Source organism: Xyrauchen texanus, chromosome 16 (genome assembly GCF_025860055.1).
Source record: "Xyrauchen texanus isolate HMW12.3.18 chromosome 16, RBS_HiC_50CHRs, whole genome shotgun sequence".
Taxonomy (NCBI): Eukaryota; Metazoa; Chordata; class Actinopteri; order Cypriniformes; family Catostomidae; genus Xyrauchen; species Xyrauchen texanus.
In genome coordinates this window covers 42,511,365-42,530,917 of record NC_068291.1, presented here as the reverse complement: position 1 = coordinate 42,530,917, position 19,553 = coordinate 42,511,365, and positions in this window count along the sequence as shown.

The window sequence follows — 19,553 nt, the reverse complement described above, 5'->3', positions numbered from 1 at the left end:
TGATTCTCTACAGAGCGAAGGTGAGGTGTCTTGTACTTGGTGATGCTTTTCAGGCCTTTCCAGACACATGTAGGATCATTGGCTGAAAACAGTTTTTTCAGCTTTTCAGAGTAGCTTCTTTTAGCCACTCTGATTTCCTTAGTCAGTGTGTTTCTGTCCTGCTTGTACAATATTTTATCCCCACTTCAGTAAGCATCCTCTTTGGCATGACGAAGCTGTCTGAGTTTCCCTGTAAACCATCGTTTATTGTTTTTGAATGATAGAAATGTCCTTGTAGGGATGCACATATCCTCACATGATGTCACAGTATCTGTGAGCTCATTCAGGTCTGTGGCAAAAACACACCAATCAGTGCAGTCAAAGCAGGCCTGTAGTTCTAGCTTTGCTATTGGGCAATCTCTTTACAGTCCTTACTACAGGTTTAGCTGATTTTAGTTTCTTCTTGTAATTCGGGAAAAGATTAACCAGACAGTGATCAGAGAGTCCCAAATCTGTTTGAGAGACAGAGCGAAATGCATCTTTACAGTTGTGTAGCAGTGGTCCAATATATTTCTGTCTCTGGTGGGGCATGTAATATGTTGTTTGTATTTTAGCAGTTCACAGGTGATGTTAGCTTTATTCAAATCTCCCAGAATAATGATAAGAGAGTCCGGATGTTGTTGCTCCATGTCTGTGATGTGATCAGCTAGCTGTTGCAATGCTGCATTCACGCATGTTTGTGGTGGGATGTATACACTCACCAGAATAAATTAGGAAAGCACATCTTCTTCAATGCTGTTACATCTGTACACCAACTTTCGTTGACGTAAAAGCATGTTCCACCATCTCTCATTTTCCCAGATAATTCCGCAACGCAATCCGCTCTGAACAGCTGGAAGCCCGGCAGATTTAACACAGAGCAGTGGTGTTAGAAAAGTCCATATTTGTTGGACTGAGCAGAAGCAGTTCGTCCGTTTTGTTGGGGAGGAAGAGGACAAAAGTCCTAAAGCCACGTTGAAAAAACTTCACAAGCATGCCGGCTCGCTTCCTTCGCTTGCGTCTCTTGGAGCACTTGTAGAACACAACTGCACCTCCAAAAAATTTCAGTTATGCTCTGCCGAATATTCAGCAGTTCATCCCAGGTGAAACTGATCTGGAAACAGTGACAAAAAACATGACAAACAAACAAAAGTAACTAAAACGCTAGAGAGCTCCACACCAAAGCAGCCATCCACACTGCCATCTTGTTATTGCAATGGTACCACGGCCAAAAAACATAGTATTACCATGATACACGTCCAAAAAGATGGTATTGCCACAGTATATGTCCAAAAATGTGGTATTACAATGGTACATTTACATTTATGCATATGGCAGGCGCTTTTATCCAAAGTGACTTACTGTGCACTTATTACAGGGACAATCCCCCCGGAGCAACCTGGAGTTAAGTGCCTTACTCAAGGACACAATGGTGGTGGCTGTGGGGATCAAACCAGTGACTTTCTGATTACCAGATTACCAGTTATGTGCTTTAGACCACTACACCACTACACCACCACCAGGCTACAAATCCAAAACATGGTATTACTATGGTATACATCCAGAAACATGGTACTACCATGGCATATGTCCAAAACCAAATACTACTATGGTACCATGTCCAAAAAAACTTAGTTTTACTATAGTACATGTCCCCAAAAACCTGGTATACACAATCCAAATAAAATATTGTATTACCATTGCCCATGTCCAATAGACAAATGATATAACCACAGTATATGTCTAAAAACATGGATTTACTATAGTACATATCCCCCCAAAACATGGTATTACTATGGTACTTTTCTGTACTTTTCCTTAGTAATGACTTGTCATGATGATTCATATATCACACAAACTTACCAATTAATTTCAGCTGTTTTCTTTTTTAAGGTCAGGACAAATCCATAAAGCCCATTAGTGGAGAAAAGTGTCAATTCTCTATCTACAACAAGCCGAGACAAGCATGTGGTACATGAATCTCAAAAGAAGTGGAAGTCAGAGAATATACTTTGACACTTATTGTGTATTTTTGTGAGAAACATCAGGGTTCTCACTTCGTCCCTGAAGTGGTGTCAATCTCAGACAAGCATCTCTTTGCCTGAAGGTTTAAAATAATAAACAGCCCCTCCAAACTCACAAACTCACAGGCCATGTTTAACATGCTGGCCAGACTTTATCTGTGTATTCTCCCTATAGAAGTCTCTTCTGACGTATTCAAAAAGGCTGGACTGGTGCAGCTGGGATCGTAGTAAGCGCTGGAATGAGTCTGTGTGACTGGCAGCTGCTACCCATGTCTGACGGTTGTTTGCCTGAGGTCGTCTCGATGGAGCAGTTGTCAGTGTTCTGTGCAGTGTAGCACATCTTCATGAAGTCTGGAGAAACTCCGCTGATGACAATGTCACAACCAACAAGTCTCACAAACACATCCAACTCCAGAACAACAACAACAAAAAAGGAAATTCTGCCATTTACTCCCCCTCATATCATTACAAACCCACTGAACTTTCTGTCTTCTGAGGAACACAAAAGGAGAATTTGAGCAGAAAGCTGGTGCTGCTTTTTTACATATAATAAAAGATAATAGAGATATCAGGGGCTGTCAAGCTCCAAAAATGTCAAAACGCACCATCAAAGTTGTCTATCCAAGTCTTCTGAAGTCATACGATGTGAGGAATAGCATTTAAGTCGCTATTCTGGCAAAGAAGATTATCAATGAATAAAGACACAAAGCTATCATATGGCTTCAGAGGACTTGGATGGACTACTTTGATGGTGCTTCTTTGTTATTTTTGGAGCTTGACAGCCCCTGGTCCCTATTATCTTTCATTTTATGTAAAAAAGCAGCATCAATTTTCTGCTCAAATTATATTTTTGTGATCCATGGCCAAAAGAAAGTAAGCCATATGGGTTTGGAACGACATTAGGGTGAAGAAATGATGGCAGAATTTTCCTTTTTTTGGGTGAACTATCCCTTTAAGCGCTGTTTGCAAGTTCTGTTTGTGTTTCAGATGGAAAAATAATAGCAAAAACAGACGCCTGGAGAACTTTCGCCAACTTTTTGAATAATTAGTTTAGTCTAATAGGCCCAAAGAGACGGCATTTCAGAGGCACTGCATTATACTTTAATAACGCAGCTGCCGCTAACACAAAACAAATTGGGTTGTAAACATGGATTCTGTGGTTTCTGAGAGTGCAATAATTAGCATCAATGTGCTATAATTTAGAAGGCCTGTTACTCTGTCTCCATGTATCATGAATACATTCATTGCAAAGTATCCTAATGCTTTAATTTTTAATTTCCTGACATATGAATAAAACAAGCTGGCTAGTTGTGATTAGTTTTGCCACTTCCGCATGCGTTTGCCTATTTTCCAGCAAACTGATAACATTACTTCAGTTCAACTGAGTGATAAAGAACTGCTTTATTAAAGCTAGATTTGCATTGCATGAAGTAAATACAGCACTATGAAAGAAAAGAAATAAAAAATCTGTCATTGTTTACTCACACTAAGGCTGGTCCACTCAATATTTACAATACTCTTCGGTCAAGACAAAGGAGACAATGAAGTTGGATGTTTTTGATATATTTGATTTGGGTGCTGTTTTCGAGTGTTGATCAACGGTTTGTTGATTACTAATTTCATGGTAATTTTATGGTCTTTCTTGTCCTCTTTGAAGCTTGAAAGATGTGGTGACTTAGAACCGTAAAAGAACTGCATTATCATTCTTCAAATATGTGTACCTTTGTGTTTCACTGAAACGTAACAGCATACAGGAATGGAACAACATGAGGGTGAGAAAATAATGCAGAATTTTTATTTTAAGGAGAATTCTATTACTTTAAATTGTGTTGCTAACGATTCCAGACATGCATGATTTTACACCGATTATACTTGAACCAACAAGAGTGGTCATGTAAATGCATTAAACAGTGTCCCTTTATTGGTGTAAGGACAAAATGATCGGCAAACAGAGATTTTTGCCCATTATCCAGATTTTGTATTGCATGTAAACACTTTTACTGCTGTTCTTACCAGTTTATCCAGTGTTTGCAAGTGTTGTGCGCATGACTGTTGCATGATGAGAATGATGTATTAAAGCAATATCACACGAGCAAGAGTGCTTTATAGCCCTACATCAGCACGGTTGTGATGTGGCCGCAGGTAATTTGTGCATGTAACTACTTTCATATGCCATGGATCAGGATCTGCCCTTGCTAGATGTGCACAAGCCTCCATTACTAATTCAAACATCACTTTAGAACTAGTAGCAATGCATGGGCTGTTTCTAATAAGTTATAATATGTGTGTGTGTGCAGGGCTGGGCTGGTAATGTGGCACACCGGGCATTTTCCCGGCGGGCCGACGCACTTTGGGGCCGATCAGGGGTGGACTGGCTATCGGAAGAACTGAACAGGCCGGTGGGTCGGCCGTTAAATGGGCCGAATGGGCCGGCCGAGAAACGGGCCAGCCGCAAAACAGCCCACGATAAGCTATAATGAGCCGCCGCGTTATGCAGAACGGACCACAAAAGCCCCCCATCACGCTCAACAACTTTTGGGCCAGTTGCTATGTAAAATCCCATGCCGATTTATCTTCCCAGTCCAGCCCTGTGTGTGTGTTTGAGTGAGACACAGAGAGACAGAGAGAGAGCACGATTGAGCTTGTGTGATTACCTGCGTCTGTCGCGACTCTCAAGCCGTAGTGTAGTGTTAGTCAGCTTGCTGAAAATAGTGGGAATTCTGGTCAAATACATCCTATTTTCTCTGTAAGAATAGATGTCAGAGAGTGGGTCCCTCCTGAGTATTTCAAGCAGTGGGGATTTCTTTAAGACTGCAAGGGAAGCTCAGCTTCCCCTATAATGTCAAAAAAATTATGGTCAAATATGTACTATTGTGTAAACAATTTATTGACTAAAAATGCGTTAGAACACGTTCATCTCGAAGACGAGTTCGTTCAGAATCAGCTACATTACATATAACAGGTCGGCTGACTCGATTTACTTCTCATACATTCCCGTAGCGTCAGTGCATTTCCCTGTTGAAGCCGAGCGTCCATTGACGTCAATGGGGCTGCTCTGAACAGTTTTTTCAGTGCTCGAAAATAGACGGTCATTGGATAAATGCTGCGATTATGTCCGCCCACGGACGCTCAGCGTCTCTGGGAGTGAATGAGGAGTGGGCTGGCCCGGACTCGGGCTTCAGCGTGATGATTGGAGGATCTGTCGAAAGACTGCATCTCCTTTTGATTGACAGCGAATCTGTACTATAAGAAGTCACTGAAGCTATTTCAGTGCTCAGTCCTATCGCGGATTTCTCAAGTGTAGTCGAAAGACAAACTGCTGCAACCTATATCTTTATATTTGTTTGGCGAAATTGCTAGTCAATTTGCATAATACATTTCACACAATTATACACCACATTCCTTGTGTCAGTTTTACCAAGTTTAATATATTTTGTTTTAGAGCGTTCGTTCGTTCGTTCGTTCATTCATTCATTCATACAGTAGGCTAGGCTAGCGTCGTATGGGTGAAACTGCGCACGATGGCAGACGGTGCTAATATTGTCGACCTGATTTTGCCGAAGCCATTTGAAAGTCTTCCTTACGAGGAAAACATTAGAATTAAACAGCAGGGCAGATCAACACCTAAGATTGATTTAGTGCAAAAAATAGGGTAAATAAGTTTATAATGTAGGCCGAAAATGAGCTTCCCCTCTTTGAAAGACCAGCAGCCGCCACTGATTTCAAGGTAGTCGGTGCGCAATTTATTATATTTACTATAGAACCCATTCTCTCCTCCGCCATGTTGATTACATCTCTTTACAAAGCCGTATCAGGTAAGCACCTTGGGTATGTTTTTGAATGGGTCTCTCAGCTGTGATAAGGCATAATCCTGAAGCTGTTATTTTTACTGTATTTCCCAGCTGTAATGTTGCAGTAGTAATCCGAGTGATCATGGAGTCATCTGATCAATGCAGATGACTTAAAAGAAACCGCGTTACGTGCAACTTTACTGGCTCATAACACAGAATTGTCTGTAGTTGCAACCTGCTGACTAAAATCTTTAATGTCAAAGGGAAAAGACACACATTTACATTTATGCATTTGGCAGATGCTTTTATCCAAAGCAACTTACAGTGCAATTATTACAGGGACAATCCCCCCGGAGCAACCTGGAGTTAAGTGCCTTACTCAAGGGCACAATGGTGGTGGCCGTGGGGTTCGAACCAACGACCTTCTGATTAACAGCCCTGTGCTTTAGCCACTACACCACCACCACTAGCTATTTTACACATCTGCGCTGCTCAGGGCTGCTGCTGTCCAAATTGATGCCGGTGGACGGGGGGGGGGGGGTTGGGTGGTGGTCCGCGTGATATGATCGTGAAGCAATCATCTGACCGGGGGGGGTCGCAAAGCGATCATCTGTGTTCCGCAACTGCTTTCGGCCCTTGAATAACTTACAACATGCGAGTAAGGGCAGCCGGTGGACTTTCTGGTGCCCTCCAAGGGTAAGATGGTGCCCCCCTAGGGAGTTGGTGCCCTACGCAGACTGTGTAGTCTGCTTATAGGGAGTGGCGGTACTGGTGCTGCACTTACAGTAGTTTAGAAAGCCCCAAGCACAACCGGAGTAACACAAACAGTGAGGGCTGATGGTGTGAGACGTCAGTACTCATGGAACGTCTCTCGTCCAATCAGATGCGAGGACTGGAACTACCTGTTGGATAAAAACACACAAAACTGCAATGCTCCCGTTAGTTTAACAGGTGTGGGATTGTAACTAGATTGTAATTATACTAATGACAGTATAATTTATTTGAACACTGTTTTTGCTAAATGGGTTTTATTATCATGTAATGTATGGATACATTCTTTAATTAAAGTGAATGTTTATCATTAACTTTGTACATCTCCCTCGGTGCTGTTATGTTTGCGTGGCATCACACACCTGCATCTAGGTGAAATCCGAGTTGAAGGTTTCCGTACGAGTTTCCAAGTCGGAAGTCCGACTTCAAGTACCCTTCCCTAGTAGGAAGTTGTGAATTCCAACTTTCTGAGTTGAATGGATAACCAGATGGTTTCAACTCTCTTGGAAAATGTTTTTCTTGTATTGTCAGATTTTTGAATCAACAGATAACTCTTGGTAGTCATCAGATCTCATGATGACAAATGAATGCAACACTTCACTTCTTCTTAGTATCTTTTCACCATGTCTCTAGCTGTTTTATTCTTTATTTTATACTGAAGTGAAGGAGTCTGGGCAAGTATTTCCACTCAGATGATAATGAGAGCGAGAACAGGTGCTTCAGCTGAATAATGGAGCCAGGAATGAGCTCTGAATTTTAAGTCTAAAGTTTCACCTTGACGGTCTCTGAGCCGAGAGCAATATAATTACCACTATCTTTCACAGGAGATTTATGGTCAAACACTGTAATGAAATAATCAGACATGCAATGTCACTTTAAAACAGAAGCTTGCCTCACTGCTTATGGGAGTCCGGGGCTAGTTGTCACACTGTGTACACCAGTAAATATTTCTCAGGGTAGGTTTATTATTTAGTCAGTTTCGATATAGACACATACCTTAAAGGAATATTACGGTTAAGCTCAATCGAGAGCATTTGTGGCATAATGTTGATTCCCAGAAAAATGTATTTCATCTCATCCCTCATTTTCTTTAAAAAGCAAAAATCTGTGTTACAGTGAGGGACTTACAATGGAAGTCAATGGGGTCAATCCATAAAATGCTCACTTTTAAGTACAGCCACAGAACTATATGTGACTATATATGACCATAAAACAATATGTGCGTTAACACGATTTTAGTGTGATACAATCATGTGGAGCGGAGGGGGGCGGGGCCAGGCTGGAATGTCGCACGCCTGGTCCCCAATCGGCCTGATGGGGCACACGAGGGATAAAGGCGGCCGGTGACAAGGGTTCGAGAGAGAGAGAATTACGGGCATGTCCGTCATGTGTGTTTATGTTTGTGTGTTTTGGTTTAAGTTTTCATTAGATTATTATTTATACTGACAAGCCGGTTCTCGCTTCTTCCTTGCCCATCTTAACCCCCTTACAAATCACTAACTAACCTTTTTGTGTAAAGTTATATCCAGTTTATATCCATGATGACACAGTAAACTCTAAAATGACAATAAACAACGATTTTACAGCTCAAATAATTCACAAGGTTTTAACAGACGAATCAATGTAAGTGCTTTTATAAAATTATAAGCTTCACATTTCTGCCTTTAAACCTTCCAAAAATGGGCTCCATTGACTTCCATTGTAAGTGTCTCACAGTAACCTCCATTTTTGCTATTTAAGTAAAGGAAGGACGAGTCGAAATACATTTTTGTAGTAATCAACATTATGCCACAAATTATGCCGATTGAACTTCTTGTATTGAAACCAAAATATTCCAAGTCTTGGCTACAAAAACAAGCTATTGAACATTTTTACCATTCCAACACGTTGACCCCTACACTGGGGCATGTTGTCACACTATATGGAGTACTCTTAAAAAAAATTGTATTTTAAAGTGAGGTGTGAGATTTGTGGAGCTCGCTTTTCCATCACCCATGGAGGCCGCACCATCATCACACAGCATGTTCCAACAAAAAATCATGTGGATGCTGCTAAAAGTAAGTGTGCCACACCAAGCGTTAGCGTTAGTTAGTGTTAGAGATTTTTTTGTGAAGCAAAGTTTTGAATCTGACATAGATCCAATGATCCATGAACATCCATGATCTGAGAAAAGTCTTGCAGGCCAGGCTGGAGGAATCACACCTTCTGACATTGCATGAAAAACATTGTCACTCGTCGCATCACTGAGTGCATGAACAATGAACAAGATGGCCATATCTGAGAGATGGACAGATGTTTTTCCTGAGCTGGAGAGCAAGACCATCAACTTTGGAGTCTTAGCCAAGGTCGTGGAGTTTGTTTTATGTCTGCCTGGGACATCTGCATCTGTGGATCGTGTGTTCTCATTAATGGACACCAGATATATCTCAACTCAGCGTAACAGTCATGAAGGCAATGCTTTTCATATGTCTTAATTTTGGACTGGACTGTTCTGCATTTTACGATAAACTCTTGAAAGACAAGCGCACACTGAGAAAAAGTACAAGGTGACAACAGTTACAGATGCTTCTCATTAATCTGCGCCTAGGTAAGGATACATTAGTTTCATTTTTGCTGGGAGGCGGCTGTCCCGTTTTCCACAAGCAGGGGTCTGGTCAACCTATGCTCCAGCCAATCGACCTCGTCCAGACGGATCGGCCCGACAAAACCAGAAGAACTATTGATAAAGCTGTAAGACTGTAAACAAGCTCTGGCAGCTGCGTGCGTATTAGATTTCTCTTGTTGTTGAGGGATTTTGTGATTCTGCGTTTAATCAAGAGCAAGAAGAAGGTTATTGAAGGTACAACAATACAAATCTAGATGGAGTGAAATTGGAAAATTATGAGCATGGAAAACAAATTCCAATCCATTTATTATATTCAAATACAGGCTGAATTACTGACCAACCGACCGACTAATTGGTTAACATTATTTCTGGCTTATAGTAAGTGACATCAGACAAAAAGTAAATTAATTTGAAGCATGTCTTTGTATTAGGAATCATTCACAAAAAAAAACAACAGAAACACATTAATTAAATAATGTAATATTTGGATTTCATGTTGACGTTAAGACAGAAATAGTGAAATACACTTATATATATATATATATATATATTTAATTATAAGTAAATTTGTGATTTTTTTTAGAATATTTCACAAAAAACAAAAAAACAGCTGGACTGCCTCTTATACCATTACAAAGAAAGAATTTAGTTAAAATATATGATATTCAAGATACAATATTCACAAAAGAAGTCTCTTGTTCATCAGAAAGGAGGAAGTGGGAACTGGGTTATCAAACAAAAAGATTTTTGATAAACAAAACACAATATAAAATTGCTATTCAGCATAACCAATACACATTGATACACTCACACACACACACACTTTCTCACTCACACACAAACACACTCACACACTCTAAATACACACAGACACACACAGACACACACACTCACAAACACTAAACACACACACACACACACACTCACACACTCTAAACACACACAGACACACACACTCACAGACACACACTCACACTGAACACACACACACACTAAACACACTCTCACTCACACTCTAAACACACAGACACACACACACACACACTCTAAACACACACACACAGACACTCTCACACAGACACACACTCTAAACACACATACACAGACACTCTCACACACACACACACACACACACACACACACACACACACACACACACACACACACGTTGTGTTTCCATGTTTTATAGGGACTTTCCATAGACATAATGGTTTTATACTGTACAAACTTTATATTCTATACCCTAAACCTAACCCTACCCCTAAACCTAACCCTCACAGAAAACATTCTGCATTTTTACATTTTCAAAAAACATAATTTAGTATGATTTATAAGCTGTTTTCCTCATGGGGACCGACAAAATGTCCCCACAAGGTCAAACATTTCGGGTTTTACTATCCTTATGGGGACATTTGGTCCCCACAAAGTGATAAATACACGCTCACACACTCACTCACACACACACACACACACTCTCACACACACACTAAACACACACATACACACACTCACTCACTCACTCTCACTCACTCACACTCACTCACTCACTCACTCACACACACACACACACACACACACACTAAACACACACATACACACACTCACTCACTCTCTCTCACTCACACACACACATACTAAACACACACATACACTCACTCACTCACTCACTCACTCACTCTCTCTCTCACACACACACACACACACACACACACACACACACACACACACACACACACACACACACACACACACACACACACACACACAGCTCTGTGTCTCCCTCTCTCTGTCTCTCTGGAGTCTCCGGCTCCTACTTATCTCTCTCCCGCTGATTGGGGCAACTCAGCGCCAGGTGTGCATCCTCACGGACCAGCCACACCCTCATCATCGTCACAAATAGTTTTGCACAATGGATGTAAAAAAAGAAGATTTACAAAAATGGACCAAGACAAGCCCAACTGTTAAAGAACAACTGTTCCAGTTGAATGAAATAGGGCCTCTCACTTAACCATCTCTTATAGCTTGGAGCTCGTAAAGATTTCCACATAAGAAGTATCACCGTCTTGGCTGCAAGCATGTCCACCATTAGAGCCTGCTGATGAGTGTATGGAAGATAACCTCCCATGTCAGAGTACACAAAGGTCATTTTGATCAGGTTGAATGTCTATTCTCTATGCTTTTGAAAACAGTTCAAAAATGTTTGACCAAAAATCTTGAAGGGTAGAACAAAACCGAAAAAAACCAAAAAACAATTCAGACCTATGTATACCTTTTCTTTTCTCAAATTTAAATTAGTTTTAGGTAATGACATTCTCAGAATATTCTGCACTTTTTTCAAGACTATAAACTATCAGAACTATTTGTCCAATGCTGAGTTCACTTTCAGAAAACGATCTTTTGAACATTTTAAAATGTTTAAATATTTTACCCTCTTTACCTCGGATCGCATTTACTGCTTCTTCAGAAAACATAAATTTGCATTTTGAAGTTAAAACTAATTTGAGATGTTAATCAAGTTCAGTTGGTGGTTAAAAGTTGCTGGAGAAATATGCGGGACATAATGCAGTTGTCATGGCGATGCTTTAGATTAGATGATTGTTCAAAATATTGAATATCAGGAATGTATCATATGTAAACACTGATATTACACGCATCATTTATTTTTCTTTAATAGCTCTGAACACAGCATATACACATCGATTGATGGTCCTTATACTGAGATAGAAAGTTTCCGCCAGTACTTTGTGCAGGTTGCCAGCTTAAACAGGGCCATGCCGATCCGCTTTCGGGTCGGAACCGGTGCCAACCTGCGATAGGTGCAACATCAGGACCAATATTACAGTCCTATCAGAAGGGCAACTGCTCCCTTTTGATTGCAATTCCTCCTCTTCTGATTGCTTTTATTTGTGAAATTAAAATGACAGTAAACAGACTAATTTTAATAAATTGTCTCAATAATCTCCCCATTTTACCCAAACTTCAGAGGAAAAAAATTAGGGACATTTGGGAGACGAATTAGCGATAAACACACATTTCTGAACGGAAACAGCTTCAGAGAAGATTTATTTTGCACACAAAGTATTTTTTTAGGCATGACGTCATCATGCACACCCTTTTTATCGATAAAAGGCCATTTGAATGGAAAACGGGCAGAAGGCGGCAAATGTCACAATTTTCACTTTGACCTATAACAAAATAGCACGAAAGGTGGATGGAAACTAGGCTGTTGTGGCGACACTGAGGTAAATGTTGTTTTTGATTAATGAAGCGGGTGTATAACTTTAAATTGAATTCATTTATACCTAGATTTTATAGAACAGCTTTTTATTCTTGACCAGCCCTCTTCCCAAATAGTGTCAGAAACTACATCATTCAACTCATTCGACCAGGCTGCTTTAAAGTGAGACACCAAGTGCCTAGATTCCAGGTTAGAGGAGAAGAGCTCATAGACAACATGATTGCCAGGTTTATTTATACAATGTGGAGCGTTTCCTTTTACGTAATTTCTCATTTGCAAATAACAATAAAAATGGGACTGAAGAAGAAAAGGAAAGCTGGATGAGAGGATTGTGACACTGACACTGACTCTAACCCATAATGGAACAGTATCAGGCAACACATCATCCAAAATGCCCCACTACCAGTAAGTAACCCTAGCATTTGCTGCCCAGTAATAAAGTTTGAAGTTTGGAAGGCCGAGGCGTCCATACTCTGTGGGTTTCTGTAGGTGGATCAAGTTTTCTAGAAGAGATATGAGAGCCTAGAAAGAATGCATTTTTGGGCATCCAATGAGATTGTCAGCTAGCCACCTGTCTGTACATAAGATGTTTAGAAGCAGATTGACATTACAAAAGGAAAATCTTCCTGGGATAATCCCAGTTTGATTGGGATGGATAACTGTTGAAATATGCTGTGCTAACCAGGAAGCCAGTAATTTGGTTAAATCTTTAGGTTTCAAAGTTTAGGAGTGCTATGGGTCTGTAACGTGCTGGATCACCCTCAACTTTATTTTTTTTTATGTGCCTCATACAAGGTATCAGGAAGTCTCTTAAATGAATCTTTCACCATTCTCAGCATAAGGGGAGCTAGCCTCTTGCTGAAAGCTTTGTAAAATTCACAACCAAACCCATCAGGGCCTGCTGTCATGGTCCTATCACTGCCAATGCCCAAGGCCATGGAGGCCATTTTTCCTTCCCTGCCAGTGCTCACAGCCATGGAAGCCGTTCCCCAGTTGCAACTGCCAGTTCTCATGGCCACGGAGGCCATTCCTCAGGCCCTGCCAGCGCTCACGGCCACAGAGGCTGTTGCCCTGTCACTGCTGGTGTTCACAACCACACATTACCCCTTCCCTGTCAGCACCCATGCTTGCCACAGTCAATGAGCCAGCGCTCAAGTCTTCCATGGCTCCGCCCTCCGAGCCTTCCACAGCTCCGCCTCCTGAGCCCTTCCCTCCTGAACCTAATCCAGTGGCAGCCCAATCTGTTTGCCTTCCTATCCTTGCCACCCTCCACTTCTCCCTCATTCCCTACCTCAAACCTCCTCCCAGACCACCGGACCCAGTCCTTTCCTTAAACTGCTGCCCTCAGTTTTTGTTGTGTTTTCTGTTAGAGCTAGTTCAGTTTGTTTTGTCTATTGTTTGATGTTCCCTTTTTGGAATGCCCTTTGGGAGGGGAGGTTTGTGTGACAGGACCATGACATCATCGTCTTGTGTCTCATTTCCTGTCTCTGTCCAAAGAAATGAGAAAATGAGACCAACAGAGGAGGGTATGGCAGGGAAATAACAACTGAACACGTGCGCTCATCTGTTGGTCTCATGTTTCATGTTTGTAGCATGGTGTCTGGATCCTGACTTCCTTGTCTGTTTCGGTTTCGGTTGGTGTCGGGATCTGGACAGTCATGCTCCATGTTCTGTCTGTTATTGGCATGAGTGCATTGCGTTTATGTCATCTTGTAGGCATGCACTCACGTCAATCATTTCAGTCTGTCTTGTGTTTCATGTCCGGAGCATGGTGTCTGGATCCTGACTTCCCTGTCCGGTTCGGGTTCAGTCTGTATCGGGATCCGGACATTCATGCTGCATGTTCTGTCTGTTATTGACGTTAGTGCATTGCGCTTATGTCATCTTGGCATCATGCACTCACGACAATAATATATGTCTGTCTCTCGTGAACACAGGTGCACTTGCATGTCGCTCTGCACCCGGGTCTTCACGTTGTGCTGAAGTTCGGTCACTTTGGTGAAGGTGTCGGGTTTGTGTGTGGCCGAACTCTCCCACTGGTGTCCTGTCTCGTTTGTCACCTGAGCATGCATCCCGTAGTGTTTGCCTCGCTGTGTATGCTCCGGGTTTGTCAAGTGTGAGAATGCATGCCATTGCTTTGTTAGCGTTGCCATGCATTTTGATGGTCAGCATAAGCACATGTTGCCTTATTGTCTTGCCAATATGCGCTCGTGCCATTCAGTCAGTTGTCCCTTCTCCTCTCCCTCTGGGATGCCAAGTATTTTCAGTTTAATTGTATTGTCATGACGTTATCTCTCCTCTAAGTCGTTGACTTTCAATTTAAGGGCTTTATTCATCATCTGCAGAGCCGTTAGAGATGATTTATGAGAGCATATGCGGGCCTCGTGATCTTGTGTCTGACCCATTCTTTCTGAAAACTTGTGCAGCGACATCTGCAAAGACAGAAAGTTTTCTTCAGATTTGTCCAATCTTTCGTTAATGGTTGCCAGAATCCAGTTGGCATATCATCATGTGAAGATTCCTGACTAACAGATTGATTAGCAACATTGTCACTAATCTGCATCTGAGGCCCAGATCCTTTCAAAGCTTTTACGGTTTTTGGAGGCATTTTCACACATCAGAATATGATCAAAGTGCAAGACATGAGTTGAGTCAAAGCTGCCAACGCAAATGCTCAAAATAAAATGAGAGACTGTTGAATATTTCACTAGTTAGCATCCTGGTGCAGCAGAGATCGATGAAACGTCTAATCCATGCGCAACTCATACTGTATATATAAGCTTGATAATATATTTTTTTCAAAAACTCACAAAAAAAATCTGTTAATTATGGCAATTTAATTGCTATAAGCAATTTGTGAAGCTTATAAAATCTCACAATTTTTATGATAATTATCTGATATGCTAATGAATATGATGAGTGTGTGATTATTCATGCTGTTTTGTCAAGCAGATTAATTTCTCCTCCTGTGTTGCTGAATTTCACTTTCAGCTCACAGAGTTTATTGGTTTTAATGAGCTAGACTCAGTGGCACAATATGGCTATAAAAGATTATATCTCAAAGCACTAAATCCAAATCTCTAAATCCGATCGTCATCTTCAATCCCAGTTCACTACAGCACTTCCCTACACACTGAGAATAAAACCTTCAAGCACAGAGGAATTAAAAGTCTGAGACTTCATTATCATGAATATATCTTCTTAGTTCAACAGTTGGCATGGTGTTAGCAATGCCATGGTCATAGATTCAATTCCCAGAGAATACACTGAAGTAGTTTCACTGAGGTATTACAATTTGTTGTCGTTTTTGCAGAGCATTTCAGAACTTTGGCGAAAGCAGTGTTATTTTTTTATTTTACTCAGACTAAAATGGCATGTAGTTTTAGTCTACAAAAATAACATAGTTACGCTATTCTGCAAAATGCCAATCAATCTGTAACAGTGCAAACCTTAACCAAATATTGAAATACTCTAAAACAAATCTATAAACTACTATAGAGCAGAGGAGGGTGGGGCCGGGCTGGAATGGTGCACGCCCGGTCAGCCTGATGCGAGGGATAAAGGCGGCCGGTGACGACAGTTTTCGAGAGAGAGAATTACGGGCAGCTGCTCTATATGTGTTTGTGTGTGTCTTTTTAGTTAGTTAAATATTGTTTATATTGTTATGTCGGTTCTCACCTCCTCCTTGCCCATCTAAACCCCCATCGCAGAGTCTTCGACACTGCCATCCACGGTGTGACAGAGCAGTCCGACCGCCCAGACGTGGGGAATGGCCACCATCTGCGGGGAGAGTGGGGAATGGACTCCCCGACCGCCTGGAGCGATGGAGCCGCTGCCAGGGGCGGAGGAGTGCCCTGCCGTCCCCCAGGAACGCGGAGGGGTCGAGAGGGGAGGGCATGTGGCTTTGTTTTGTTTCTGTATTACCTGATTGTGGCATGGGGGAATGGTCATGTGTCGGTCTGCAGGAGAGGGAGAGTGGTAATGCTAACACCTGTCTCTCATTATAGTGATGGCAGAGGGCTTGATTAGCCTGATTATGGGCCGGGTGTGTGGAATCACGACCTGGGCTCACCCTCCACCCTGTCACATTCCTCCCTCGTTCTCTTAGGCCGGGGAGCTCCATGTGCATGATGTACATTTTCCTTCCACCCTTACCCTGGGGAGGGGCGTGCCTTCCGCCCCGTCTTGCGGCAGGTCATCCCTGTCTACCTGGATGAGGGAGGGGACAAGGGAGGAAACCAAAAAAAATGGCACCTACACAACTTATCGTCGATCGGGCCAAATTAACGAAACATTTAAAAAAGAGAAGGAAAGGCCAACACGGAGCGGCAGTGTGTGAGAGAGAGGAGAGAGAGAAAAAAACACTAACTCGCCGGTTCTCCAATATGCCGTAGCTTGGTCCTCGGCCACTCCTCCACCCTCTAATGGATGACAGCCACGCCTCCCCGGGAGGAACGTAGGCAGTCCTCCAGCCCCTGGTGGACGGAATGCCCCGCCATGCTCCTGTGGATGGAAGGGGTCCTCCTACTCCAGGTGGTCGGCCAGGCGCCCTTCCCCGCTCACAGTCGGTGACTCCGGTCTCCTCTGTCCCACGGCGAATGGCCACGGCTGCTCCGTTGGGGTGGATGGTAGTGGCGAGGACTCTGCTACGGCGCATCCCTCCTCCTTCCCAGGTTTTCGGCACCAGTGTAAAGGATTTCTCCAGTCGGCCTTTATCCCTCTCGGAGGCTTGATTAGCCTGATTAGGGGCCGGGTGTGAGGAATCACCACCCAGCCCCGCCCTCCACCCTGCCACAGTTGCATTTTTGCTACGGACATGAATGATACCTCAAATAATGCAGCTTGTTGAGGAGAGGTGTGCTATTACTTTTCTAGGTTAAAAACTGATCTCCTGTCAGTTAACTCATCTTTTTTTAGCGTGATCCAAGCTAATGAAGCACAATTTATGATATCATTGTTGTCAGGTTTATATATATATATATATATATATATATATATATATATATATATATATATATATATGTTCTTTGATTGTATGATAATCTTGACCAACTGTTTTGGATAGTTTCTGTCTTTCCCTATTCAAGTAGACAGGAGCAGTACTTGTATCCATAGAAAATAGCTGCCCAGGAGCGTTTCCAATATGGCCTTGAAAGTGCCTTTTATTCTAAGAAAATGTTTAAAATGGCAAATGTCTAGATGCTATATGTACAACACCATTGAAGAAACATCCTGCAATATAAATGTGTCTTGCTATGTGAAATGACTTTTTCCACAGTGCATATAGCATTAGCTTGCAGGTGTGTTGATGAGACTCAGAGCGCAGAGGGAAATTTGCTTTCTTTGCATTTTTGCCCAAGGTTCTGAATTCACTCCAGATCCACTTTGTACCTGGAGAGAAGCCTCATCAAACCCAGTACCCACAGATCAATCCTGCTATCTCTGTCTGTCACACTATCTCTATTCTTCAGATGCTTTTCTATCCTCTCCAACTCAAGGGCAAGAAACCGTTCCTGGAGGTGTATTCATTTTCTTCATTAGCAGCCAGAAAAGATGACCTGCTCAGACTCAGAGGATTTACTTCAGGATTTTCCTGAGAATTCTTGTGTGTATTTTGCCATCTCTGTCAGCCATCATCTGGCATTGTTTGATGATTCCCAATGGCCCATCTCTAGACAGTCTTTTTTTTGGACATGCTTTAGTTTGTTCAGAAAAGCCCTGCACACTTTTGCCATCTTTGCTGTACAGTTCTTGAGTCTCAAGTCTAATAGAGGACTATCTGTCTTTACTCTCTCACAATCTTTATCAGTTTTTCATTGTTTACCCTTATATTGGCTTTAACATATCATAGTAACATGCAATCGTAGTAATCTTTTTTCCTCATTTTTTTGTTTAGTTGTGAAATAGGATATAACTTTACACAGAAAAGGTTAGTAGAAGATTTTATCACGTTAAAATAATGTTTATACACATTGTTTACATATTGTGGCTATAATTTTGAGTATTTTAACTGTAGTATTTAAGTTGTGTGTGGTAATTCACATTACACTACAAATGTGTTCGATTGAGCTTAAGTCAAGTCTTTCTTATCTGTATTGCGCTTTTCACAACACACGTCATTTCAAAGAAGCTTTAACAGAAAACAAAGCTTTAATATCTGTAATGTCTTACTCTTAGAGTCATAATTGTGTGTTTTGATGAAAAACATGACTGTAAATTGTGCCTTAAAATAAATAATTAAATACATAAGTAAATAATATTTGTATGACCTCCCAGTGAGTACCCTGCTGAAAAATCCAGCTTAAACCAGCCTAAGATGGTCAGGCTGGTTTTGGCTGGTCTCCCAGCCTTGTCATAGCTGGTTTATCAGGCTGGTTTTAGAGGGGTTTTGAACACTTTTTTTTAGCTGGTCAGGCTGGTCTTAGCTGGTCAGTGTTGGTTTTAGCTGGTCAGGCTGGTCTTAGCTGGTCAGGCTGTTTTAGCTGGTCAGTGTTAGCTGGTCTTAGCTGGTCTTAGTTGGTCAGGCTGGTCTTAGCTGGTCAGGCTGGTCTTAGCTGGTCAGTGTTGGTTTTAGCTGGTCTTAGTTAGCTGGGAGACCAGCTTGACCAGCTAAGCCAGGCTGGGAGACCAGCTAAAACCAGCTAAGCCAGGCTGGGAGACCAGCTTGACCAGCTAAGCCAGGCTGGGAGACTAGCTAAAACCAGCTAAACCAGGCTGGGAGACCAGCTGACCACCAACTTGTCCAGGCTGGGAGACCAGCTTGACCAGCTAAGCCAGGCTGGGAGACCAGCTAAAACCAGCTAAGCCAGGCTGGGAGACCAACTAAAACCAGCTACTTCCAGCTTAAACCAGCTAAGACCAGCCAACCAGCTTAGGCTGGTTTTAGCTGGATTTTTCAGCAGGGTAAGCTAAAGGCGACTGTGGCAAGGAACACAAAATGCCATAAGATGTTAGTTAATGTAGAAACATTACTTTGGGAGAAACCAGACTCACTGTGGGGGCCAGTTCCCCTCTGACTGACATCGTGAATATAATGACAATATTAGTTATTTATGTGCAGTGCAAGTCATGGTTTAAAATTAGTAAATAAAGTAAACTAGATGCAA